This window comes from Marmota monax, unplaced genomic scaffold (genome assembly GCF_021218885.2).
Source record: "Marmota monax isolate L192 unplaced genomic scaffold, Marmota_monax_Labrador192_F-V1.1 WCK01_AAM20220418_F8-fsc00250, whole genome shotgun sequence".
Classification (NCBI taxonomy): Eukaryota; Metazoa; Chordata; class Mammalia; order Rodentia; family Sciuridae; genus Marmota; species Marmota monax.
This window is the reverse complement of record NW_026693876.1, coordinates 207,204-231,170: the sequence shown is the minus strand read 5'-3', so window position 1 is coordinate 231,170 and position 23,967 is coordinate 207,204.

Below are 23,967 nucleotides of genomic sequence, written 5' to 3'. Positions count from 1 at the left end.
GCTTTGAAAATTCCTATTTAAATAGCTCAGGCCTGTAATCACAGCAACTTGGGAGGCAGAGGAAAGAGGATTGCAAGTTCAAGGTCAGCCTCAGCTATCTAGCAAGGCCCTAAGCAACTTAGTGAGAACCTGTCTCAAATAAAAACTAAAAATGGCTGGGCATGTGGCTCAGTGATTAAGCACCTGTGGGTTCAACCCCTGGTACAAATAAATAAATAAATGGTTATATATTTAGTTTATGTGGTTACTTTTATTTCTTTAAATAATAATTTCATTCGAGATTCAATTGAGTAGACATGCCAACATTACAATAAGTTTCAATACAATGTTAATTGATTAATTAATTTTTTTTTGAAATGGGGTCTGCCTATGTTGCCCTGACTGACCTTGAACACCAATCCTCCAGTAGCTATAATTACAGGCCTGCACCACCGTACCAAGGTGCAATGTTAATTTCTAATGTGTGTAAACGGTAAGAGTTTGAGAGAATCATTTTAATCAGTGACAAGTATTTTTCTGAGTGACTTTAATATGCCCTTAGGACAAATATAATTAAAATACTTTCCAGGAAGAAGATAGTTAAAACTAAACAAATGGTGACCTTTATTATCCCACAGGGAGTAAGGTTCCGAGGCTAAGCTCTTAGTGTGTATATGTGTGTGTGCACGTGTGTGTGTATGTGTGTGTATATGTCACTGTGATTACTTTTACACATGTAGAAGAGTTTAGAAATTAAACTAAACATGAAAGATATACACACACAACCTGAACGAAAGAGAAAAATATTGTTTTAAATACACATGACAAGACTGTTCATTCTTATAGCTCAGATGTCCATTATCACCACCCAGGACTGGAGTGCTTGGTTACAAAAGTAGGTTGATTTGTTTGTAAAATACTAACAACTAAAATCAAGGATAGAAATAATATTTCCCAGCTAATCTCATGAAGTCTGTATAACCCTGATACCAATTAGTCGAATACATTATAAGAAAAGAAAATTTACAAATTAATATTCATCATAAACAAACACACAAAAATAGTTTAAAAATAAAAGAAAAATATAGCAATATTGGAAAAGTAGAATGCACTGCTAATTTAATATGAAAAATAATGTGATTTGCTTGTTAATTTAAGTAGAAAAGTTATATATATGATAGTCGATACATACAGAAAAAGTATTTGTCAAAATCTAACTCCAATTCATGATAAAAAGTTCTTATTCTGCAAAATAAGACCAAAGAAAAAGGTTATTAGTCTAATGAAAAGCCAAGTACAGGGGCTGGGGATGTGGCTCAAGCGGTAGTGCGCTCGCCTGGCATGCATGCGGTCTGGGTTTTATCCTCAGCACCAGATAAAAATAAAGATGTAATGTCTGCCGAAAAACTAAAAAATAAATATAAAAAAAAAAGCCAAGTACAAAAATTATAGAGCTGCTTTTACTTTTAATGGTGAAATATTGAATGCTCTTCTTTAAAGATATGGAGTAGGCATGGATGTCCATTGTGTTTTTTAAAGTAGGTTTCTTTTCTTTCTTTCTTTTTCCCCCCTTTTTATTTATTTATTTATTTATTTATTTATTTATTGCTACTGAGGATTGAATCCAGGGTTGCTTCATCACTGAGCCACATCTCCAGCCTTTTTTATTTTTATTTTTTTGAGACAGGGTCTCACTCAGATGCTTAAGACCTCCCTAAGTACTTGAACTTCCAATCCTCCTGCCTCAGCCTCCTGAGCCTCTGGGATTATGGGTGTGTGCCACCATACCTGGCAGTATGTTTCATTTTTAAGAGTCATTTTAGGTTCACAGCAAACTTGAATGCAAGCTGTAGAGATTCCCATATAGTCTAGTCCCTCAACATGCAAACCCCCTACCATTATTAAAACCTCAGCACAAGAGTGGTATATGTTACAGTTGGTGAACTCACATTGACACATCATTATCAATCCATAATTTATATCAGAGGTCACTCTTGGTGTACATTCAATGGATTTTGACAAATGTAATGCCATGTATCCATCATCAAATTATCACGCAGAATAGCTTCATTTATCTTAAAATCCTTGTTTTCTCCCTATTCATCCTCCTAACCCAAAGGTAGCCATAAAGTCTCCAGATTTTTGCTTTTTCTGGAATGGTACATGTTGAAAATATACAATGTATAGCTTTTTCCAATTGGCTTTTCTCACTTAACAATATTCATTTGCATTTCCTTCACATTGTTTCATAGCTGTCTTCCCAAGTGGCTGTACCATTTTGCATTCTTGGCATCCTTCTCATAGTTGGTATTTTGGATTTTGCCCATTCTAATAGGTGTGCAGAGCAGTGACTTCAACCTTGATCTTTGACTGCCTTGGAGCTATGGCTGAGCCTTGCCCTGGGAACTTTTTGTGCAAAGATGCAGGGTGAGATTGCCCAGGAGCTGTGGTAAAAGCCCTGCCTGAGGAAGTTCTGTACAAAGATACATAACAATAACCTGAGGAAGTTCTGTACAAAGATACATAACAATAACAGTCTTAACCTTGAGTTCAGACCACAGTTGTAGGAGTCAGAGAATTCTGAACTTAACTAACCACATATCTGGCAAGCACTGTAACCATCAAGCCTGTCTGCTTTGCAAAAACTCTGGACAATGGGCTTCCTGGGTGCAGCAGGATAATGACAGGATGTTCTTAGCACTGAAACAATAGAATAGCTACAAAAATGTTTCTAGCTCTGTAACTTTTTAGTGCACAGGGAACCATGCCGCTATAGTTTTAATTTCCTGAATTGAGACCCTATATAATAAACATGCTGAGCTAACTCTGGGTGACTGCTCTTTCATCAGACACCGAGTCTCACCAAGTCCCAGCTTTCTAAGTGTTTTTGTGACTTTCTAGGGTTTAGCTGCGCAGGTCGCAACATGTGACATGTATTGGTATTTCATTGTTCTCTTAATTTGCATTTTTCTAATGCTCTATTGAAAAACCAGCCTCTACCTCAGAGCAAAGCCTGTCCAAGGGAGGGACATGACCTTTGTCCTTGGAAAGACCCACAGAGCACTCCTAGGCAAATTCACACCCTGCTAAGTTGTTTATCTACAAAATAGAGGGGAGATCTGCTGTGCCAGGTGTCCCTGACTCAGTCAGGCTAGGTGGGGACCCATAGCAATCCCCTAGCAGCCACCAATCAGCATGAGACAGGGAAATACCTGGGATGCCAGATGACCCTCCCAGTAGTTTATGGTGTTGGGAAACCATGTAGTTCAGCACAAACACCCCTCTTGGCTTAAACCAATCAGTTCAAATGAATCCCCTTCTTGTAGTAACCAATCACCCTTACTCAACTTGTTCTTGGCTTAAACCAATCAGTTCAAATGAATCCCCTTCTTGTAGTAACCAATCACCCCTACTCAACTTGTTCCCACCAGTGAATGTGCTAATCATGTTTTAGAGTTGTTATTTGATTTTCCCACAGTGTGTGATGATTTGCTAAGAGATGCTATGATGTATGTGGGGGTCCCTGCCTTCTCCAAAGAGTGTATAAAACTGCTGCAAACCCTGGGCTCGGGGCCTCTCAGCGTCTCCAGTAGCTGTGTGTGCGCGCGGAGGACCAAGCTAGCTCGCAATAAACACTCTTTGCTACTTACATCGACCTTGGTCTCTGGTGGTCTTTTGGGGGTCCTGAATTCGAGCATAACACTATGTGGAGCATTTCCCATAAGCTCATTTACCATTTGTGTATTTCTTTGGTATTTTGCTAATTTCTTAACTGACTTGTTCATTTCTTTATTATTGCATTTTTAGAGTTCTTTATATATTTTAGAAAACAGTCCTTCTTAAGATAAGTCTTTTGCACATATTTTTTTCCATAGGTATGGCTTCTCATTCTCTTGAAGGACGTCCACCTTTATAAGTTTTACTCAAACTTATAAAAACTTATATTGTACTGGAGGCCCTATTGAGTGGAATTTCACAATAAAAATACATACAGATCAAAAATAAATGATAAATTTTCCTTTATTTGTAGATGACATAGTTGTACAGGTAGAAATTCCTAAATGAGCTATATAAAAGATACTAGATTTAACAAGTGGATTTGGCCACATTTTAGATCAAAGCCAAAATAAATTGTATTGCTATATTCCCAAAATTAAAAAAAAAATAAGATTAAAAGTATCATTTACATCCAAAAACACATATTAGGTGGGATAAATTTAATGAGTTGTATAAAGTTTATACATAAAAATATAAAATATTGATGAAATTAAAGATCAATTTAATGTTTGAAGAGAGATACCATGTTCATGAATTGTAAGAGTCAATATTGTTAAGATGTTCAATTGCCCCCAAATCCTTAAATTTCTCTATCGATTCTCTACAATCATAATTTTAGTAGACTTTTTTATTTTTGGTACTGGGGATTGAACTCTACCACTGAACCACATCCTCAGCCCCAGAGATTGTGTATCTTAAAAAATACAAAATAGGGCTGGGGATGTGGCTCAGTTGCCATAGTGCCCTGAGTTAAATCTCTGATACCCCCAAAAAAGTAAATAAATAAATAAATAGTACTTGCATATGACTTGAAGTAGAATTCAAAGTCCCTTTATTTTTTCCATATAGATAGGCACTGGTTCTACCACCATTTATTTTTAAAAATCTTTATTTGAATTTCCATATAAATTTTATATGCGTGCGGCCTGGGTTCGATCCTCAGCACCACATACAAAGATGTTGTGTCTGCCGAAAACTAAAAAATAAATACTAAAATTCTCTCTCTTTAAAAAAAATCAGATTGTTTAAAAAAAAAAAAGATATACAATCTCACTGAATTGCTTAGCACCTTGATTTTGCTGAGGATGGCTTTGAACTCACCATCCTCCTGCCTCAGCAGGAGGGATTGCACTGTAATCCCTGAGCCACTGGGATTACAGGCATGTGCCTCCCCTCCTGGCTTGCAAATATTAATTTGAGATAAATTATAGTCATAAATGTAAAAGCCCAAAACTATGAAGCTTCTAGAAGAAAACATAGGAGAATACTAATGCAAGATTTTTTTTTCTGGGAAAATATTTTTCAGAGATAATACAGACATAAAACTAAACTCATGAAAAAAGAATGAAAAATTGAATAGCAAAAATGATATCTTCTGTTCATCAAGAGGTATTACTAAAAAAATGAATACATAGGCATAGACTGGAAGAAAAACCTTTCCAACACATACATCTGAAAAAAAAAAGGACTAGTATTCAGAATACACAAATTTCTGCATTTCAATAATAAAAAGACCACCAATTTAGTAAAAATGTGCATTAAAGACTTGAAGCGATATTTGAAGAAAGCTGAATAGCCAATGTGCATGTTCAATGTCCTTAATTGTTAGAAAACTACAAATTAAAACTGTCATGTGACATTACTACATAGACATTGTGAAGGTTGAGATGAAAAAAGCAAAATAAAAAAATGTTTGCAATAAAAATGTTGACAAAGGTGTAAAGCAAATAAAACTCAGACATTCCTGGTGTTCTAAACTCTAAACTCATTAAATTTAAAACCATTTCTGGTAAAAATGGTTTTATCATTTTTTTTTAAACTGGAGGGTTTTGAAAAACTTAAATATATATCCACCTCATGACCCAGAAAATCCCTTCTTGAGTTTTTATTCAAGAGCAATAAAAATGTCTGTCCATACAAGTTTGTACAAGAACATTACTAGCAGCTTTATTTATAATAGTCCAAACCTAGAAACAACCCAGTTTGCCATCAACAAAAGAATGGATAAACAAAAACACAATGGATTAATACTCAGCTATAAAAATAAATAAGTTATAAATACATAAGACATTGTACAAAGTAAAAGAATCTTGACATTAAAATACATATTTATATGAAGTCACGGAATGGAAAAGTTAATTTATTATATTAATGTAGAAAGTCATAGAATGGAAAAACTGGTGCAAAGTTACCTCTGGAGAGGAAGACTGAGTAGAAGAGGCATAAGGGGGTTTTACAGGGCTGTGAAAATTTTGTATTTTTATACATTGTGAGTTTATCCATTGGTTGAAACTGTTGATATTGTACCCTTAAGATCTTATTAATTCACTGGAGTAAAACAGACCTGCATGAAAAACATTTAATGGCACAAAGCAAATATTAATGGAAAATTAACATGAGTAATTCAAGATCATTGGTTTTTCTTTAGATATCCTCCTTGGCGGGCAAACTGTCACAAAATCTTCCTTCTATGCTCCCTACCAAACATTTCTGGACCTTAGGTTTTTCCACTCTTCTCATCCAGCAGAGGATTTGTGTAGAGCAGAGAGCAGCTGGTGCCCCATAATGGAGGCCAATATAATTGAGGCCACCTCAGGGAGTCACCGGAGGCGTGAACATCGTCCATTCTTTTACATGTTGCTTTCTGATTATGCTGGTCTGTCTTTATAGCTCTGACTCAGAAAACTTCTATGATATTGCAAAATATGATTTCCTAATGTTTTTCAGGGATCACTCACTGAGTCTGTATTGCTAAGACACATTTCTTCCTAGTCCACAGGTTACTCTGTGTGTGTATGTGTGTGTGTGTTTTCAAAGAAAATTTTTTTTGTTGGGGGAGGGGATGGTACCAGGGATTGAACTCAGGGACACTCAACCACTGAGCCACATCCCCAGCCCTACTTTGTATTTTATTTAGAGACAGGGTCTCACTGAGTTGCTTAGCACCTCGATTTTGCTGAGGCTGGCTTTGAACTCGAGATCCTTCTGCCTCAGCCTCTCGAGCCTCTGGGATTACAGGTGTGCACCACCGTGCCTGGCTCAAATAATTCTTTGACATGATGTTCTTCTGCCAGAAATTTTGACGTCATAAAACTTATATATAATCCATGGTGAAGGATGTTGTCGTTTGTTTATTTTTTTTTTACAACAATCCATTCTCGTCACTTTCCCTTTGATTCAGTGGCACACAGGATCATTTGCAATGTTTTGGTTTCCTAGGATACAACAAAAATCACACTTTAGTAACTTATTGTGTTTGTCTGTATTATGCTTTCCAGGTTATTTGCCCATTGTAAGTGATTGACCGAGTAGTACTAATAATTAACAAGCACTTCCTTAGAAACTGTGCCCTACAGTAATAGTGCATATGAATTCTATGGGTTACAGTCTAAAGCTTTATTTTTTCATTTTACACAGGTATATTCTATGGAGAGGAGGAAAAGAATCACAAATTTCATCGAATTTCTAGATATATACATTAATTAAGGAGATTCTTGTTCCTAATAGTTTTCAGGCGGCATTTCCTGTCTTTCTGGTGCCACTGAATACTGTTTTGGTTTTGAGTACGTGAGCAAACACCTGGAGACCTGAATTATTTTGGTTACACACTGGACAACCAGATAAGTGGAGGGGATTCTAACATCCACTCATTCAACAGCCTGTGAGAATGATTGTTTTAGGGGTTCTTGACTTCTGGCAATTCTTGTACTTTTGAGTCTGAAGAGGAAAAAAAATATACGTCATTGAATAAACTCAGGTGTAGCTCAATCACACTAATGACCCTTATTAGCCATCTGGCCGTGGAGATTGAATTTGCCTGAAGCTTAATCTCTTGGAATTTGTATGCTTGAGTGTTCTGGGACATGTTTTCCATTGAAAACCAAATTCAATACTTTCTCTTTAATATTTATGTCTCTGGGCAGTGGAAGCCTGATGGAACTCACTCTGAATGTGTTGACAGAAGGCTGGTGAGAGACAGGTCACTCACATCTCCCCCATGAGGTTTTACCTGCTCTGCTGCTCTCTCCAGTTCATCCACTCCTGCATTTTGTATGCATTATTAGCTTTGTACTTGTTTTGCATTTAATTTTTATAATGGTTTCTTGGGATATAATTCTTGCACTATAAAATTCATTCCTTGAAAGTGTACTCTGTGGTGGTTCTTATTATATTTTTTAAAATGTGCAACCATTACTACAGCCTAGAACATTCTAAACATCTACCCCATACTGATTAGCAGTCATTCTTCATTTCCCCAACCCTCTTGCGACTACTGATCTAATTTTGTTTTTATGGATTCACCTATTCTGGACTTTTTTATAGAAATGCAATCACACATTATGCGGTCTTTTGTGACAGGGTGCTTTCTTTTAACATAATATTTTCAAGCTTCATCATATTGTACATGTATCAGCACTTCAATTTTTATTGCCAAAGAGTATTCCATTGCAACGATATAGCACATTTTATTTATCAACATATCAGTTTATGAGCATTTGGGTTGTTTTCATTTTTTTTTTGCTGTTATAAATAATGCTGCTGTGAATGCTTGTGTAAAAGCCTTATTATACACATACATGTTTTTCTTTCTCTTGGGCTCATACATAGAAGTGCAATTGCTAGATCATATGATTATTCTAGGTTTAACACTTTGAAGAACTGCCAAACTGTTTTCCAGACTGACTACATCATTTTACATAACCAACACCAGTGTATGAAGGCACCAGTCTTTCCTCATCTCTGCTAACACTTGCTGTTGTCTATCATTTTGATTGGAGTCGTCCTATTGAGTGTGAAGTGGTGTCTCATTATTTTATTAGCATTTCCTTAGTGACCAGTGACTGTGAACAAACTAATGAACAGGAAGCATAGCCACTGTCATATAGGTGGAATTAGTACCTTCAGGAGGACAGTACAATCCTCCTATCTGGATGAATGACCTTCAATCATTGTCTTTGTCATTGTGGTTTATATTTAAAAAGATTCCCCTGTAAAAGAGAACCTGTAAAAGGATTCCCCTGTAAAAGGATGTATGAATGGATGTATGGAAAGGTGTGTAGGTAGGTAGCTAGATACATAGATAGGTAGATAAAGAATTTATTATGGAATTGGGTCACATGATTATGTAGATGAAGTCTCTCAATACCCATGTGCATATTGGCTAAACAGAAAAACTAGTGGTGTAACTCAGCTCAGGGTTGAATACCTGAAGACCAAGAGAGCAGATGGTGAAACTCCTAGTCTGAGACCGAGGGCCCTCAAACACAGAGACTGCTGGTACAAATCCCAATGTCCCAAGGCTCTAAAACAGGAGTTCTTATGTCTAAGGGCAGGAGAAGATGATGTCCTAGGTCAAGAAGCAAAGAAGCCACCCTCTGTTCCTTTTTGCTCTACTGGGGCCTTCCACTAGATAACACTCACACGGGCGATCTTGGTTTAACGATTCAGGAGTTGATTTCTTCCAGAAACACCCTCAAAGACACTTTCAGAAATAATGTTCTACCAGCTATCTGAGCCTCCTTTAGTCCACTTATGTTGGCACTTAAGATTAATTGTCCAGCAGCTATCACTTAAAAGTGGAGATCTCAAGAAAAGCGTCTAATTGCTTGAGCTTAGGCAATTTATTCCCTAGTGGTGCCAAGGAATCAAGGGGAAAGAGAGACCTCCACTTCAATAATGGGAGGAAGCCTCCCAGATATTTATTCCCACAAAATCACACACTTAGAGGAAAGATAAATTCTCCAAATAAGAAGATGCTGTAGGAAAGGCAATCCATTCAGAATAGCAAATATTCTTTGTGCTGTTCAGTTGCTATTCTTCCCTGTACTATTTCATCAAGTGCAGTTTTCTCAGGATATCTCTTGTTTCCTGTGAAATTATACTCAAAACTCAATAAAAGATTGTTTTAATGGTTTACTGAATGACAAGTGGTTAATTTAACATGTGAAGACAATTGTTCTATCATCCATCCATTCATATATTCTTTCATTTATTCCACAATATATTTAAGACAGTGGTATTTTATATTTCTTGGGCTGAATGCTTAGGAAAAGGGCCAACAGAAAGAAAAATAGTCCCTGCTTTCAGGAAGCTTATTGTGTTGGAGGTAGACAGTGCTCAAGTATGTGCACAGATTAAAAATAGTGATTGGTTCAATAAATGTGCAAAGGAACTAAACAGGCAGTTCACAGAAGAAGAAATTGGACAACAACTATATGAAAAAATGTTCAAGATCTCTAGCAATTAAAGAAATGTAAATTAAAACTACACTGATATTTCATCTCACTCCAGTCAGAATGGCAATTATCAAGATTATAAGTAACAATAAGTGTTGGTGAGGATGTGGGGAAAAAGGTACACTCATACATTATTGGTGGGAATGCAAATTGGTGCAACCACTCTGGAAAGCAGTATGGAGATTCCTCAGAAAACTTGGAATTAAACCATCATTTGATCCAGTTATCCCACTCCTTGGCATATACTCAAAGGACTTACAATCAACATACTATAGTGACACAGCCACATCAGTATTCCCGCAGCTCAATTCATGATAGCTAAGCTATGGCACCAAACTAGATACTCTTCAACAGATAAATAGATAAAGAAAATGGTGTGTGTGTGTGTGTGTGTGTGTGTAATGGAATGTTACTCAGCCATAAAGAAGAATAAAATTACTGCATTTGCCAGTATGGATGTGACTGGAGACCATCATGCTAACTGAAATAAGTCAATCACAGTAAACCAAAAGCCAAATGTTCTCTCTGATATGTGGATGCTAACACATAATAAAAGTTCACTGGATTAGACAAAGGGGAATGAAGGAATGGGAGAAGGAATGAGGAAGAGAGTAGAATGAATCAGATATAACTTTACTATGTTCATATATGAATACACAATCAGTGTAACTCCACATCAAGTACAACCACAAAAATGGGAAGTCATACTCCGTGTGTGTATAATATGTTAAAATACACCCTATAGGGGGCTCAATAGACACAGGCCAGGGCTTCCACAACCCCTTTCAGGAATGCCTCCTGTAGATGCCAAAGACAGAGCTCCATTTCTACAAGTGATTCATCTACTATTTGTTTTTACCTGAAACCTGCAGCTGGGTGAGCTTCCTATGGGGGTAGGAAGGCCCACAGGTTGGTTTGGAGAGTCAGGTAAATATCACTTTGATGCCAACAAAACAAAACACTCTATTGTGACGTGTATCTAAAAAAGAACAACAGGGACTGGGGATGTGGCTCAAGTGGTAGCTCGCTCGCCTGGCATGCGTGCGGCCCGGGTTCGATCCTCAGCACCACATACAAACAAAGATGTTGTGTCGGCCGAGAACTAAAAAATAAATAAAAAATAAATAAATAAATAAATACATACATACATAAAAAAAAATAAAATAAAATAAAAAAGAACAACAACAACAACAAAAATTAGCTGGGCATAGTGGTGCATGCCTGTATTCCCAGTGGCTTGGAGGCTGAGGCAGGAGGATCATGAGGAGTTCAAAGCCTGGGTTCAGACCCTGTCTCTAAATAAAATGCAAAATAGGGCTGGGGATGTGGCTCAGTGGTGGAGTATCCCTGAGTTCAATCCTCAGTACCCCCCAACCAAAAAAAAAAAAATTAAAAATAGTGATTGGTGCCATAAAGGACATAGGGATCTGACCCAAGATTTGTCAAAGCGGAGTAGGATTTCCTTAGAAGAAATAGTTGGACTATTTGAAGGAAAATAGAAATAAAAGATAGCTGGTACAAGGGCATGTGAGAGATGTCCTGGGCAGAGGAAAGATAAGCGCAAAGGTCCTGCAGGGTAAAGATCAAGGTATATTCCAAATCTGAAAGATGCCAGTAAGCTTGAATAAAGGATAAGAGTAAGAAAGTAGCAGAGAAGGAAGCCTGGGCTGAGGTGATCCAGGGCTAGACACTCAGCTTCATAGGACACTGAGGGAGCCTCTTATCTACAGCCAGACAAATGTGTTGCCTTTAAGGGTTTTAAGAAGGGGGCACCATGGAGATATCTGCATTTCAGGCAGCTCACAGAGGATGCTGTGTGCCGGATCAACCGTAGCAAGCATGGATGGTATGGCGAAATCGGACCAGGATGTTACCCTAGGAGACCATGGGAAGGAAGAGAGAAGAAGACATGCGTGGATTTGAGGAATAGTTTAGAAGTACTATCAATAACATGGTAATGGAGGGTGCCAAGGGTGACAATGAAATGCATATGCTGTTCACTGGGAGGAACAGAGGTGAGATGAAGATCATGATTTTAAGTGTTAGTCTACTGAGTTTGTGGGACCTTTAAGATGTAAGAGGAGAGGACAAGTGGAGAGGTGGATAGGCTGATCTGCAGCTTGGACTTTTACATACTTTATAAGGTCAGTGGCAGTAAGACTCAAAAAATTGGGGGCAGTGGTACTGGCATTGGGATTGAAACCCAGGAGCACATCATCACTGAGCCACATCCTTAGTCTTTTTTATTTTTTTTGTCTTGAGACAGGGTCTTACTAAGTTGCTTAGGGCCTCACTAAGTACCCCAGGCTGCCCTTGAAATCTGTGATCCTCCTGCCTCAGCCTCCTGAGTCTCTGGGATTGCAGGTATGCGTTACTATGCTCAATGAGAAAAGACTGTTGGTCTACTAAATCTCATACAGAGACACAAAAAGTCCCTCTTATTACAATGAGCAGTTACCTTATCAAAATCAAATACAAGGCTAACTATGGTCATTTACAAAATGACAATATGTTTTTTAGAATTTTCAGGGAGACTGTGAAAAGAAAATAAAAATATTCCAGAGTAATACCCAATACAAAACTCCTTTGTAAAACCTAATCATACTGGTCCCTCTTCTCCATCACGTTGGTCATGGCAGTAAACAATTCCTTTGGCTTTTATTTCCAACCTGCTGATTCTTTCCCTTTCTGCTTAGAAGAGTTTTTTTTTTTGTTGTTGTTGTTGTTGTTGTTGTTGTTGTTTTTTTTTTTTACAATGGACTCCAAAACTTTAGTTTTTTATGAGTTTGGGCTTGTTCTGGTTCATTTCTATGTATTTGTGTCTTAATATGCTTTCTTACTATATTATAAACATTACATTGAATAGTGAAGGTTATTATTCACTAAAGAAATTATATAATCATAAATAGGACACAGACATTGAGTAAACAATTAGAATTTCCCAAGTAAAGTAAAACAAGCAAACCCAATAGCTCTGGGAGATGTAAAACCTTCGGGGTCATATTCCTATCCTGCTTGTGGTAAATCGGCCCTCTCTGTAGGCTCAATTTGCCTTCTCGGTTTCCAAAACATCAGTAAATATTTACTTTTCTCATTCATCTTTGTTAGCTTTTAAATCTCTTGGGAAGAGAAATAGTCCCTCTCAGATGATTCTTTATCAGCCGAAAGCCTCTGTGGGAGTTTGGGTAGGAAATCATAACTCATTTCAAACGATAACATTTGGATTTACAAATGGAACTCCTGACTGTGTCTGACAGTAGGAAATTTTACAGGGTCAGACTCAGAAGCCAAACTTTGATTTAGGCAAGAGATACTAGTACAGTGCTATGTTGAAATATTTTTTTTTTCTTTTTGGTACCAGGAGTTGAACCCAGAGGCATGTACATAACCACTGAGGCACATCCCCAGCCCTTATGTTGAACTTTAATATGAGCTGTTTTGGAAGTGTTCTTATATTTGAGACTGCATACATTAACTCAACATCTAGATTTTCTTTAACAGCCAAGACACCTCTAGAGTCTATGTTTGTATAGGTTAGTGATCATCTCTGCACAATGCATCAGAAGCCACCAGTTACTCTTTCCTCTATTCTGCCTCTGTCTCTAGTCTCCAACCCTTTTACCTAAACAGTGCTTGAAATTTCATCATTAGTATTTCATTTCTTTATATATATATATATATATATATATATATATATATATATATATATATATATATATATATAAATTTGTTGATGCAAATACTTGCAGGAATAGTAATTAATAGACACCTAATTCTTCAATTCTCTTAGTGTGGCTATAGGAATTGGATAGTTTTCCTGATTTTTCCTGTGGGACCAGGAGACAGTGAAGTAGGATGGACTGATTGGAATGATGAGGACAGGTCAGAGGAGATGGTGTCAGGAATGCATTAAGTAAGGAGAAACTCAGGCGACTGCGGACAAGCTTTGCAGGTGGTATTGCCGCAAAACTGGACTTTATAATATATTCTTACACAGAACAATTCTCATAGGTCTTTTAAATATTTTATCATTTACAGATTTCAGTACTCTAGAAACTTCAGTATCACTGTTAACAAATGTAGATATATTCCGAACATACATCTTATGGATGACCTTGTAAACTATTTGGGGTGAGATGTGGTTTTTACCTCAAAGAACAAAACAAAACAAAAAATGAACAAGAAGAAAAAAGCCCACAGGAAAATTTGATTAGTTATTATTGAAGAAAATCAGTCAGAGAACCAGGGTTCCTACCTGTTGTTTCTTTTCCCCTGACTGATTTGATAATGATAGAAATGTTTTTTAAGCTAGTGAGATTTATGTTTTGGCTGTTGATTTAATTCTTTATCATTGACGTTAGAAACACGTTCAAGTTTTAGAACAAAGATGAAACAAAATAGGAAGGAAATAAAAACTATTAATCTGGGGTTACTGAATATATATTGCTATCAAATAATTTAAAAATGCCTGTAATCAGTGAACTGGAAGATTTAGGGATGGTCTAATTTCTTATCAATTCAAAGGTCACCCTAAACTGTGTGTGGTGATGCACGTCTGTAATCCTAGAAGCTCAGGAGGCTGAGGCAGGAGGATCATAAGCTCCAAGCCAGCCTCAGCAACTGAGAGAGGGCCTAAGCAACTCAGCAAAACACTATCTGTAAATAAGATACAGAATATGGCTCAGTGGTTAAGTGCTCTTGAGATCAATCCCCAGAACCATCCCCCCGCAAAAAAAAATCATTACCTTAGTCCCTGAGTAAATAATTTATTTTTATGTATTTGTAGTCTTATAAGGTTGACTAATGTTATGGCTCTCTTTTCAGAAAGATCCCTGTCAATTATTTCTGTGTTGTCCTGCTCCTATTTTCCTTCCTCTCTTTCCCTTCAACCAATTTTACTCTCACAATCACTGTGTGAATCAAATTATTTGTCTACTCATAGGCTCCCATTCAGTTTTTCTGCTCACATTTCTTTCCCCCTCATAATTAGAGAACACTCTTTATCTGCATTATGGGTTTTCCCTTTGTAAAAAGGAAAATGAACATTCTGATGAATGTTCATGTTGCAAAGCAACCAAAGAGTGTTTTATAATGAGTTCATAATACTTTACAACAATCTGTGTACAGACATAGATAGTCCATAAATAATATATGATTGATGGAGAATATTTTTAAAAATCATATGAAAATTGTGGTTGTTATATCATGAAATATTGGATGGTGTTCAAAGCATAGCAATACATATTACCATACCAGGTTTTGATCAGCATATCTGCAAATCTTTGTCATGCTTTAAAATATGACAAGGGGGGGCTGGGATGTGGCTCAAGCGGTAGCGCGCTTACCTGGCATGCGTGCGGCCCAGGTTCGATCCTCAGCACCACCTACAAAGATGTTGTGTCCGCCGATAACTAAAAAATAAATATTAAAAAAAAAATATGACAAGGGCTAATTTACTCCAATTACTCCAATTTACTCCAATTACACTGTTACTATGTTATTGCTTTGAGGACAATGGAAGAGGGAATATGTATAGACTTACTGTATAGATATGATATCATTGTTGTATTTCCATAGTTCTTATCCACTTCCTTTAGCTCTGCCCCACCACTGGTTTTAGGATTTCTGATATTCTCATTTCTGGGTCCAAACCATTCACTCCAAGCTAACTTGGTCTGAAAATGTTATCATACTTATTGTGTTCAATTACAAAATTTTAAGAAAATTATCTCACTGCCTGTCTCCTCCATTTATTTCCTTCCTACTGGGAATTGAAATCAGAGATGCTGTACCACTGAGTCATATCCCCATCCCTTTTTATTTTGAGACAGAGTCTCACTAAGTTGCTCAGGCTGGTCTTGAACTTGTGATCCTCTGCCTCAGCCTTCCAAGTAGCTAGGATTGCAGGTGTGTGCCACTGTGCCCAGCTCCATGTTTTTCTTTCTCCTGCCAGACAAGATTTAATCTGCTTGATGATTTTTAACTGGTGTGTTTTGGGCTGACGGTATCTTGATGGGAGCACAGGTGTGCAGTTAACACTGTTGTGAGATTTTGACGAGAACCTTCCTCATCAAAAAACTTTTTTCTTACTAACTCTCATTTAAAGCAGGCACTATCTCTTACAAGGTAGGGTTAGAACTGGCAGCAAAGAATAAACTCATTTAATCCTATTGCACTGACATGTCTTTTAAAGATTTGGAAAGTTTATTTTTCTTGAAATAGTAGCTGAGTACTCTAAACTTGAAGATTATCAAATTATTTAATTTGTATTTGTTAAGCCTATTGTTTTATCAAATATAAGACAATTTATAAAATATTATTAAAATGTAATATATTAGAATACAAGGCATACACACTCATCTAATATCTGAGCTAACCAAAGAACAATTTTTGACAAAACACCAAATGTAATATTTTAATATTAATATATTTTAATATTAATACATAAATATATATTTACATTTAATATTAAAATAATATTAATATTAAATGTTATAGAATTGTTAGAATTAAAAATTTTAATACATTATAAATTTATACATTAAAATTATTTACTTTTACTTTTATCTTAGATGCTGGTCTGGAGTCTGAATGAGTCCCCATTGTAAAAAAGAAAAATTATAAATAAATGAGAAAAATTATGAAATATGGCTGATGTAACAAAAGAGAAATATCTAAGTGCCCAAACTAAGTTTAAATACAAACACATCAGAGATCAGTGACCAATGAGTTGGATTCCACATACTCTATAACTTATTTTCTTCCCTTTACTGTATAATTATATAATAAAAAATTTGGATGATTATATAATAAAAATTTTGGATGAGGTAGTTATTGGCAAAGCATGCACAAGAAATACCCAAATAAAAGTAGCTACAGACTTTTGATTGCAAAATTCCAAAAGATATTGATGATGTATTTCTTTTTGAATCTTTACTTGGCCAGTAGACCAAAAAGAATGCTAAGCTTGTGATGTATTTCAAGTCTGCTTTTTAAAAAAATATTGGCCAAAGATCCAAACAGACTCCCTTCTTTTTACTGAACCCAGGGGATATTTATTTTCTTTTTAGTGAGCAAAATTTCAAAGGCTCTAAGAAAAAGATGGCAAACAAAAATATTTTTTGTTATCATCTTTCATATTTTATCCAAGATAAAATTAAGAATAATTATCCCATGTCACTCACACTGATTCCTTAGATCTCTGCCAGTGGAGTTGTTTTCTTTGTTGGAAATGTTCTTTCTTATAGAACCAGCTATATATATAACATCTCTTTTCATTTGGGGCTCTGAGACAGACTTCTCTAATGGAAATGTTATGACAGAACATCCAGGGGTACCTTATAATGCTGCTCTCTTTCCAAGTAAGAGAAGAATTGTTATGTGGAATGTGGCCCAAAGTCTTGGCCCACTAGGCAGATTTTTCTAAGGGTCTTCAGGCATGACGTGCAGAAACCAGAAACTCTGGTTGGTGAAGCTGAGGAAATGTCTCTTTGAGGTTCCAAGCCTCCCCCTGCACTGGGTCGAGCTGCGTCCCTCTCTCTATACAAACTCTCCTTATGCTCAGGAAGAAGAGCCACTCTGAAGGTCTCACATGCACTGGCTGGCTAACACAGCATTTTCCCATGGAGTGATATCATGTTGTTAAAGGTAACTGCCCTGTTTCGGCCACCCCTTGCCTCTTTTGCTTGCAAATCCTATGCGATAGACATGTTTGGGAAGTCTCTCTGCTCTGTCCTTGAACCTCATTATTCAGGATGGGCAGCCATTCTCACTGTGTCCTCCACCTTTCTGTGACCAGGTGGCTTTAGGTATGGTGTTTGCAGTCTAGGGAAGAGAGAGCTCCCTCAGCTTTACCAACCAGAGTTTCTGGTTTCTGCATTTATATATAAATGGGCTGGAAGACAAGCCTGAAGATTTTTAGAAAAATCTATCTAGTGGGCTAAGACATTTGGCCTCATTCCACATATGGCCCTAGCTGTGTCCTCCAGGGTTCTTTGGAGACTGTTTCAGGAGTGGTACAGATTAGTAAAACTGCTGCGATGTTTCTCACTTAGCTCGTGAGGCAAATGTGGACAAATGTGTGTTGTCTCTTGGACTGAACTCCAACACCTCACTCCCTGGCCCTAGCATATAACACATTTATAATGCCGCAATATCCAGGGAAGGTCTTCAGGAGTTGTATAATTATATAATAAAAATTTTTTCCAAGAAATGGGAATGGTGATTAAACGTTGTCATTATCATTGTTTGTTTGCTCTGAAATCAATTATTTCAAAATGCCTGCAGGGTTTGACACAATGGGTTCAGAGATTTGATATTGTTTTGTTGTGTAGGTTTGTTGTGTGTTACAAGGCAAGGGAGGCTTACTGGGAATTAGAGATGTTCTCTCCTGCATTTCTCACCAGAACTTGTCCCTTTTCTTTTATTCATTTTCTCTGTGGAAGGCACCATTATTAACCTTGATCCATCAATCAAGGTTATCCCAGGTGCTGTAGCATGCAGAAACTTACCTAAAAACCAACCCAACTGGCTTGATTCACAGGATTCCAGAGTTCTCTCTTCTACGTATCCTCCAGATTCAGTTGACAAATTCTATCCATTTTACTTCTTTAATTTCATTAGATTGCATTCTCTTCTTCTTTATTCCTATGCTACCACCTAACTCATCCCCTAACCACATCTCACATATAATAAATAAAAATGCTATAATATTCTGCAAAGCAGACAGGGTAATTTTTCAGGGGGACACAGATGAGGGATGGGAGAGTTTTTTAAAGAGACCAGATCCTGAATCCCTGTTCTCTCAAATCCTTAGGGCAGAAGTGATTCCAGGGGCAGACAGAGTGGATGGCATTGACGCAGACAGATTTTTGTATCAGTATTTAATTTCTTTCATCCTATTTCCTTTACATTCTGGTTTTCATTGCTACATTTGCTTACAGTTACTTTCCAAAGAGGGGGCCATCTATATGTTAAACTGGTTGCTCATAGAAGTTAAGAGGTCACTGTGAATGAGTGCTCATCCATGTTTATTTATTTTCAGGCCTATTCTTTCTTTATTGAGTGATGTAATTAGAAAATGTGGTTCCACTGGACACCAGAAAGATGAATAGATGCTACTTAAGGAGAAGGCATAATAATGAGGGAAGAGTTAGATACCCTTGAAGACAAATATCCAAGTTTCAAATTCAACAATTTGGCTTGTGGTTGATTGTTATTATTTCATAAAGGAAAAAAATATTGGTTTGTGTCTGTTTTATTTTGATACAATACTGCTTAAGCCATGATAAGAACGATAAGTATCAGAACTCATTTATGTCTTGGTACATTTGAAAATATACTGGAAATTATTGAGCCAGTTTTTTTTTTTTTCCAAAATAGTCTTTAAATTGAAGGTTTTAGGAAAGCATATTGGAGGCCCCATTCACAACAAAGGAGCTGCTGTACCGCAATTATTCTGAATGAGTGAAGCTTTACTATTCGGTATGTGTGTCGAAGTCAGAGCACCTCAAACAGGATGTTGTAATTTAAACAGTTCCCGTGGGGGAAAGGGAAATAGTCATGCTGTTACTATTTAACCATGGACAAGCTTTGAAATAACTGAATAGAGTATTCCAGAAGCTAATGAGTTATGCTGTAAATGCCCTTTAAACTTCAACTTCAAGGCAGGACATGGTTATTACTCACGGATTTTCTCAAGGGCACACAAGGTTATCCGCACCAGTTTTTGAACACCTACAACCCACAACCCCATGTGGCATTTTAAAAACCCAGTATGAACACACTTAACAGTGAAGGTTGTTAGTGCAATATAAGTGCTTTGATACACCTCTGTTCTTGGAACGTGCACACCAGTTGTTCATTGTGTGAGCTTCTTTGATGATTCTATGATGAATCAATTTGTCTTTGAAACTCCAGCAAACACTTAATGTTTATATTCCCACAATCATTCAGTTCTTGTTATTGATATTGAGTAGGTTGAAAACATATTTATTTTGGGTAGGTGGATACAAACCCAGTTTTGGTCATGATAGTTTTCTTTCCTTTGGAAACATTAAATTTTCTTCTAAAGTTCATAAATTGTCCTAGTCTGACCCTTGAATCCATATTACCTGACTCACTTTAGGAGTAAAAATAACCAACCTGATGAAAACTTCTTCCAAAGTCAAAGACGACGGTCTACAGTCCCCATAGGTCATTGCATCAGTCAGCTTTTCATTGCTGTGACAAAATATCTAAGCAAAAGCAACTTAAAGAAGAAAAGGTTTATTTTGCCTCATGATTTCAGAGGTTTTGGTCCCTGGTCACCTGGCTTTGTAGTTTCTGGGCATGTGGTGAGGCAGAGTATCATGGCAGGGAGCATGTGGTAGAGCAAAGCTGCTCATCTCATGGTGGCCAGGAAGCAAAAATAGAGGGAGGAGAAGGAGTCAGGGTCCAGATATACCTTCCAGGGCAAGCCCCCAACTGCCTATTTCCTCCCATTAGAACCTATCTCCTACAGTTCCCACCACTTCCCAATAAGTCCATTCTATTATGAACCCATCAGGGGCTTAATCCATCAAAGACATCAGACCCCTCATGATCCAATCACTTCCCCAAAGTCCTGCCTCTGAACTGCATTGAGTTGCTGCATTGAGAACCAAACCTTCAACACAGGAACCTTGGAGGGACAATCCAGATCCAGGCCATAATAGTATGAATGGGTCAGAGCTATTTTTACTTCTAGTGCCATCGATGAACTTTCTCTCTGCCTGCTCTTCAGCACACAAGTTGCTAAAATTGAGTGGCAACCATCTAGGGGAATGGAGTGGTAGATGAGAACAAGTGTACAGAGCCCAGTCACGGCCACTCAGAATGTGTGAGCCCAGATCCTAGTTTTCCTTGGTATACAAGTAAGAAGCGTGCGGGCTTTCTCTCGATGAGTCTTCCTCAAATACTGTCTTCTCCTTCACTCATCTTTTGTATTTTAGATTTTTTTAATTGAAGTATAACTTGTTTCCTTTTATATTTTTCCCCAGGAGGCATTTTAAATTCTTCTCCTTTTCCTCCTCTTCATCCTTTTTCCAATTAAAAGGGAAAAATATGGTCTTCTATGTTCCCCAATCCTTACCTCATCTCCACCTTGGTTGTCCTCATGTACCAGGGAATCTTGTCTCATGGTTAGGATCCCAGGAGCCTTTGACACATTCCCACATCCCAGATCCAGGCGTAGTTGAGCATCATGTGGTCTTTAGCTCTTGCTTGCTTGTTCTTATCACAAGCCCTTGTCTCAAAGTTCCCATGTGATTTCACTTGGTCATGATCCTTCGTATGTGAGAAATTCTATAGTTTTTCCTGAGCTGATTTTTAAGACCATTTCTTTAGAGAAGCAGGAGAAATCTGATTCGATCACCCTTAAAAATGGCTTGATTTTCTTTTGATAGTGATTTTTAAAAGTATGTCTTTGTAAAATAGAGGCGAAGAATTTTAAATACATCTACATGGCCATGTATTATTTTTCTGCCTATTTTTCTGTCTTGGAAGGGAGTCCTCCAAATCAAAACTGAACATGAAAGGAATGGAAGACCTTGAGGTGAGAAGAGTCCCAGGTGCCCTGGATGAGATGCACTTGAGCTCTGGGTTCTGGTTTCCCTCCTGCAACTCTAGGAGCTTATTGGATGGTGAGAAGAAGACTGGTGATGTGACACCCCCTGCTGACCTACGGGAGAATGCTGTGTCCTTATCCTTCAACACTGCCTCATGGGCCAGGTCTCCAGGCCCTTTCCATCTGTCACTGTGCTGCTGGTGACGCTTTATGTTCCTTCACCCCAGGTAACAATGAAAATTGGTCATTGCAAAAAAAGCTGAGGTGTTGATTTGGAATCTTGGCTCATTCTTATTCTTTATTGTTAGCTTCTCTAGCACCAGATTAGTCTGGTAATTTAACTAATTCTAGTCATGAATATGCTGTCTTGAAATGACAATATCTCGTAAGCCTACAATCCTAAATCACTTAGGCCAATTTTATTAGGCAGATTATTACAAACACAGAAGCTAAGTCAAGTCAGCAGATTAGTAAATGTTTAGTAAACATTTTACATTAAATTAAACATGCTAGCTTTAGAGAAGCTAGTTTTTCATTTATTGGTTTTTGGTTTATTTATTAGGCATCTAGATTTAGTGTCTCTATAAGACCTAAGAATTTGCAATATAGATTTAACAAAATGGCAAAGCAGGAACTAGGATTTGATTCTAACTTATATACACTTCTTGGTAGCTAGGCACAGTGGTGTACGCCTGTAATCCCAGGCATTCAGGAGGCTGAGGCCTGAGGATTACAAATTTGAGGCCAGCCTTAACAACTTAGTAAGACCCTGTCTCAAAATCAAAAATAAAAATTAAAAAAAGGGTTAGGAGTTTAGCTCAATGGTAGAGCTCTCCTGAGTTAAATCCTGAGCACCACAAAAGCAAAACAAGCTAAACAACTCCAATAAATACTTCTTCCCAATAGAAACGGAATCTTTCTACAATGGCCTTTCCACCACATAGGCATAACTGCTGCTATAAGTTTTTGATAATTCCTTAACAATTAAAGGAATTGGTGTTGAGAACTGAGGGACTTTCATTCTATTCACAGTCCCATAGAAATATACATTACAGACCTCAAGTTACTGAAAGTAATCGGTTGAAAGGAATTTTCATTTTGGAGTTTGTCAACTATCTCCTCTTCCTTTTTTTTTTTTTTTTTTTTGAGAGAGAGGGGAGAGAGAGAGAATTTTAATATTTATTTTTTAGTTTTCAGCGGACACAACATCTTTGTTTGTATGTGGTGCTGAGTATCAAACCCGGGCCGCACGCATGCCAGGCGAGTGCGCTACCGCTTGAGCCACATCCCCAGCCCTATCTCCTCTTCCTTGACTTTGGGTACATTCAATTTTTCTCATTCAAGTTGATAAAGAAGATAAATTCAAGATTTAAAGAAACGGCTTAGAAAGGAGTTGGCACTTGGGAAGGGCCCATGAATAGTGCCTCTTAGGACGCCCGTAGAGTGGCAGTTCTTAGAATGTGATAGACTGATCACGGGGGTCCCCAAATCCTGTAGGAGTCCACAAGACAAATATTCTCCTGATAATACTAAGGTGTTATTTGCCTAGTAGTCATTACCAAACTGTTACTGAAGTCATATGCTCTGTATAGGTCTTGGTCCTGGTATCCCATCCATAGTCATCAGTCTAGTGCCACCAAGCAATTTTGGTTTGAAAAAAAATCAAGCAAGTTTCACTTAAGAATACCCTTGAGAAGTTGTAAAAATTAGCAATTTTATTAAATCTCAACTCTGATTAGGGGTCTTTTTAATGTGCTCTATGATGGAAAGGGAAGAGTGCAGAAAACCCCTCTGTTGAAACCCAGAAGCTGGTGTGTTGAGGAAAAGAACACGAACATTTATTTGAGTGGTGAACCAAACTACCTGCATTTTCCATGAAATACTGTTTTTAATTGACAGTTCAACCAATAAACAAACAATAGCTCTTTATTTATTTATTTATAGGTACCAGTGATTGAACCCAGGGGTGCTTAACCACTGAGCCACATCCCCAACTCTATTTATTTATTATTTATTTTAAGACCAGGTCTTGCTAAGTTGCTCAGGGCCTTGATAAGTTGCTGAGGCTGACTTGAAACTCTCAATCCTCCTCCCTCAGACTCCCTAGCTTCTGGGAATACCAGAATGCCTCACTGCACATGGTAAACAATGGCTATTTAGACTTCAGTATTTTGCTGATGTTTTCTCAAAAATGAATACAGTGAGCATGTCACCTCAAGGAAAATAACAATATTTGTTGTCAATGATAACATCTGAAATTTTCTTTGGAAAATAATTTTTATGGTATGTATCCCATCAAAGTAGCTTATATTTTTCAGTTTCATTCTATTCATATTATCAAGCATGTAAGCCAATCAAAATGACATGAAATAGGAAAAACTTACTCATTTT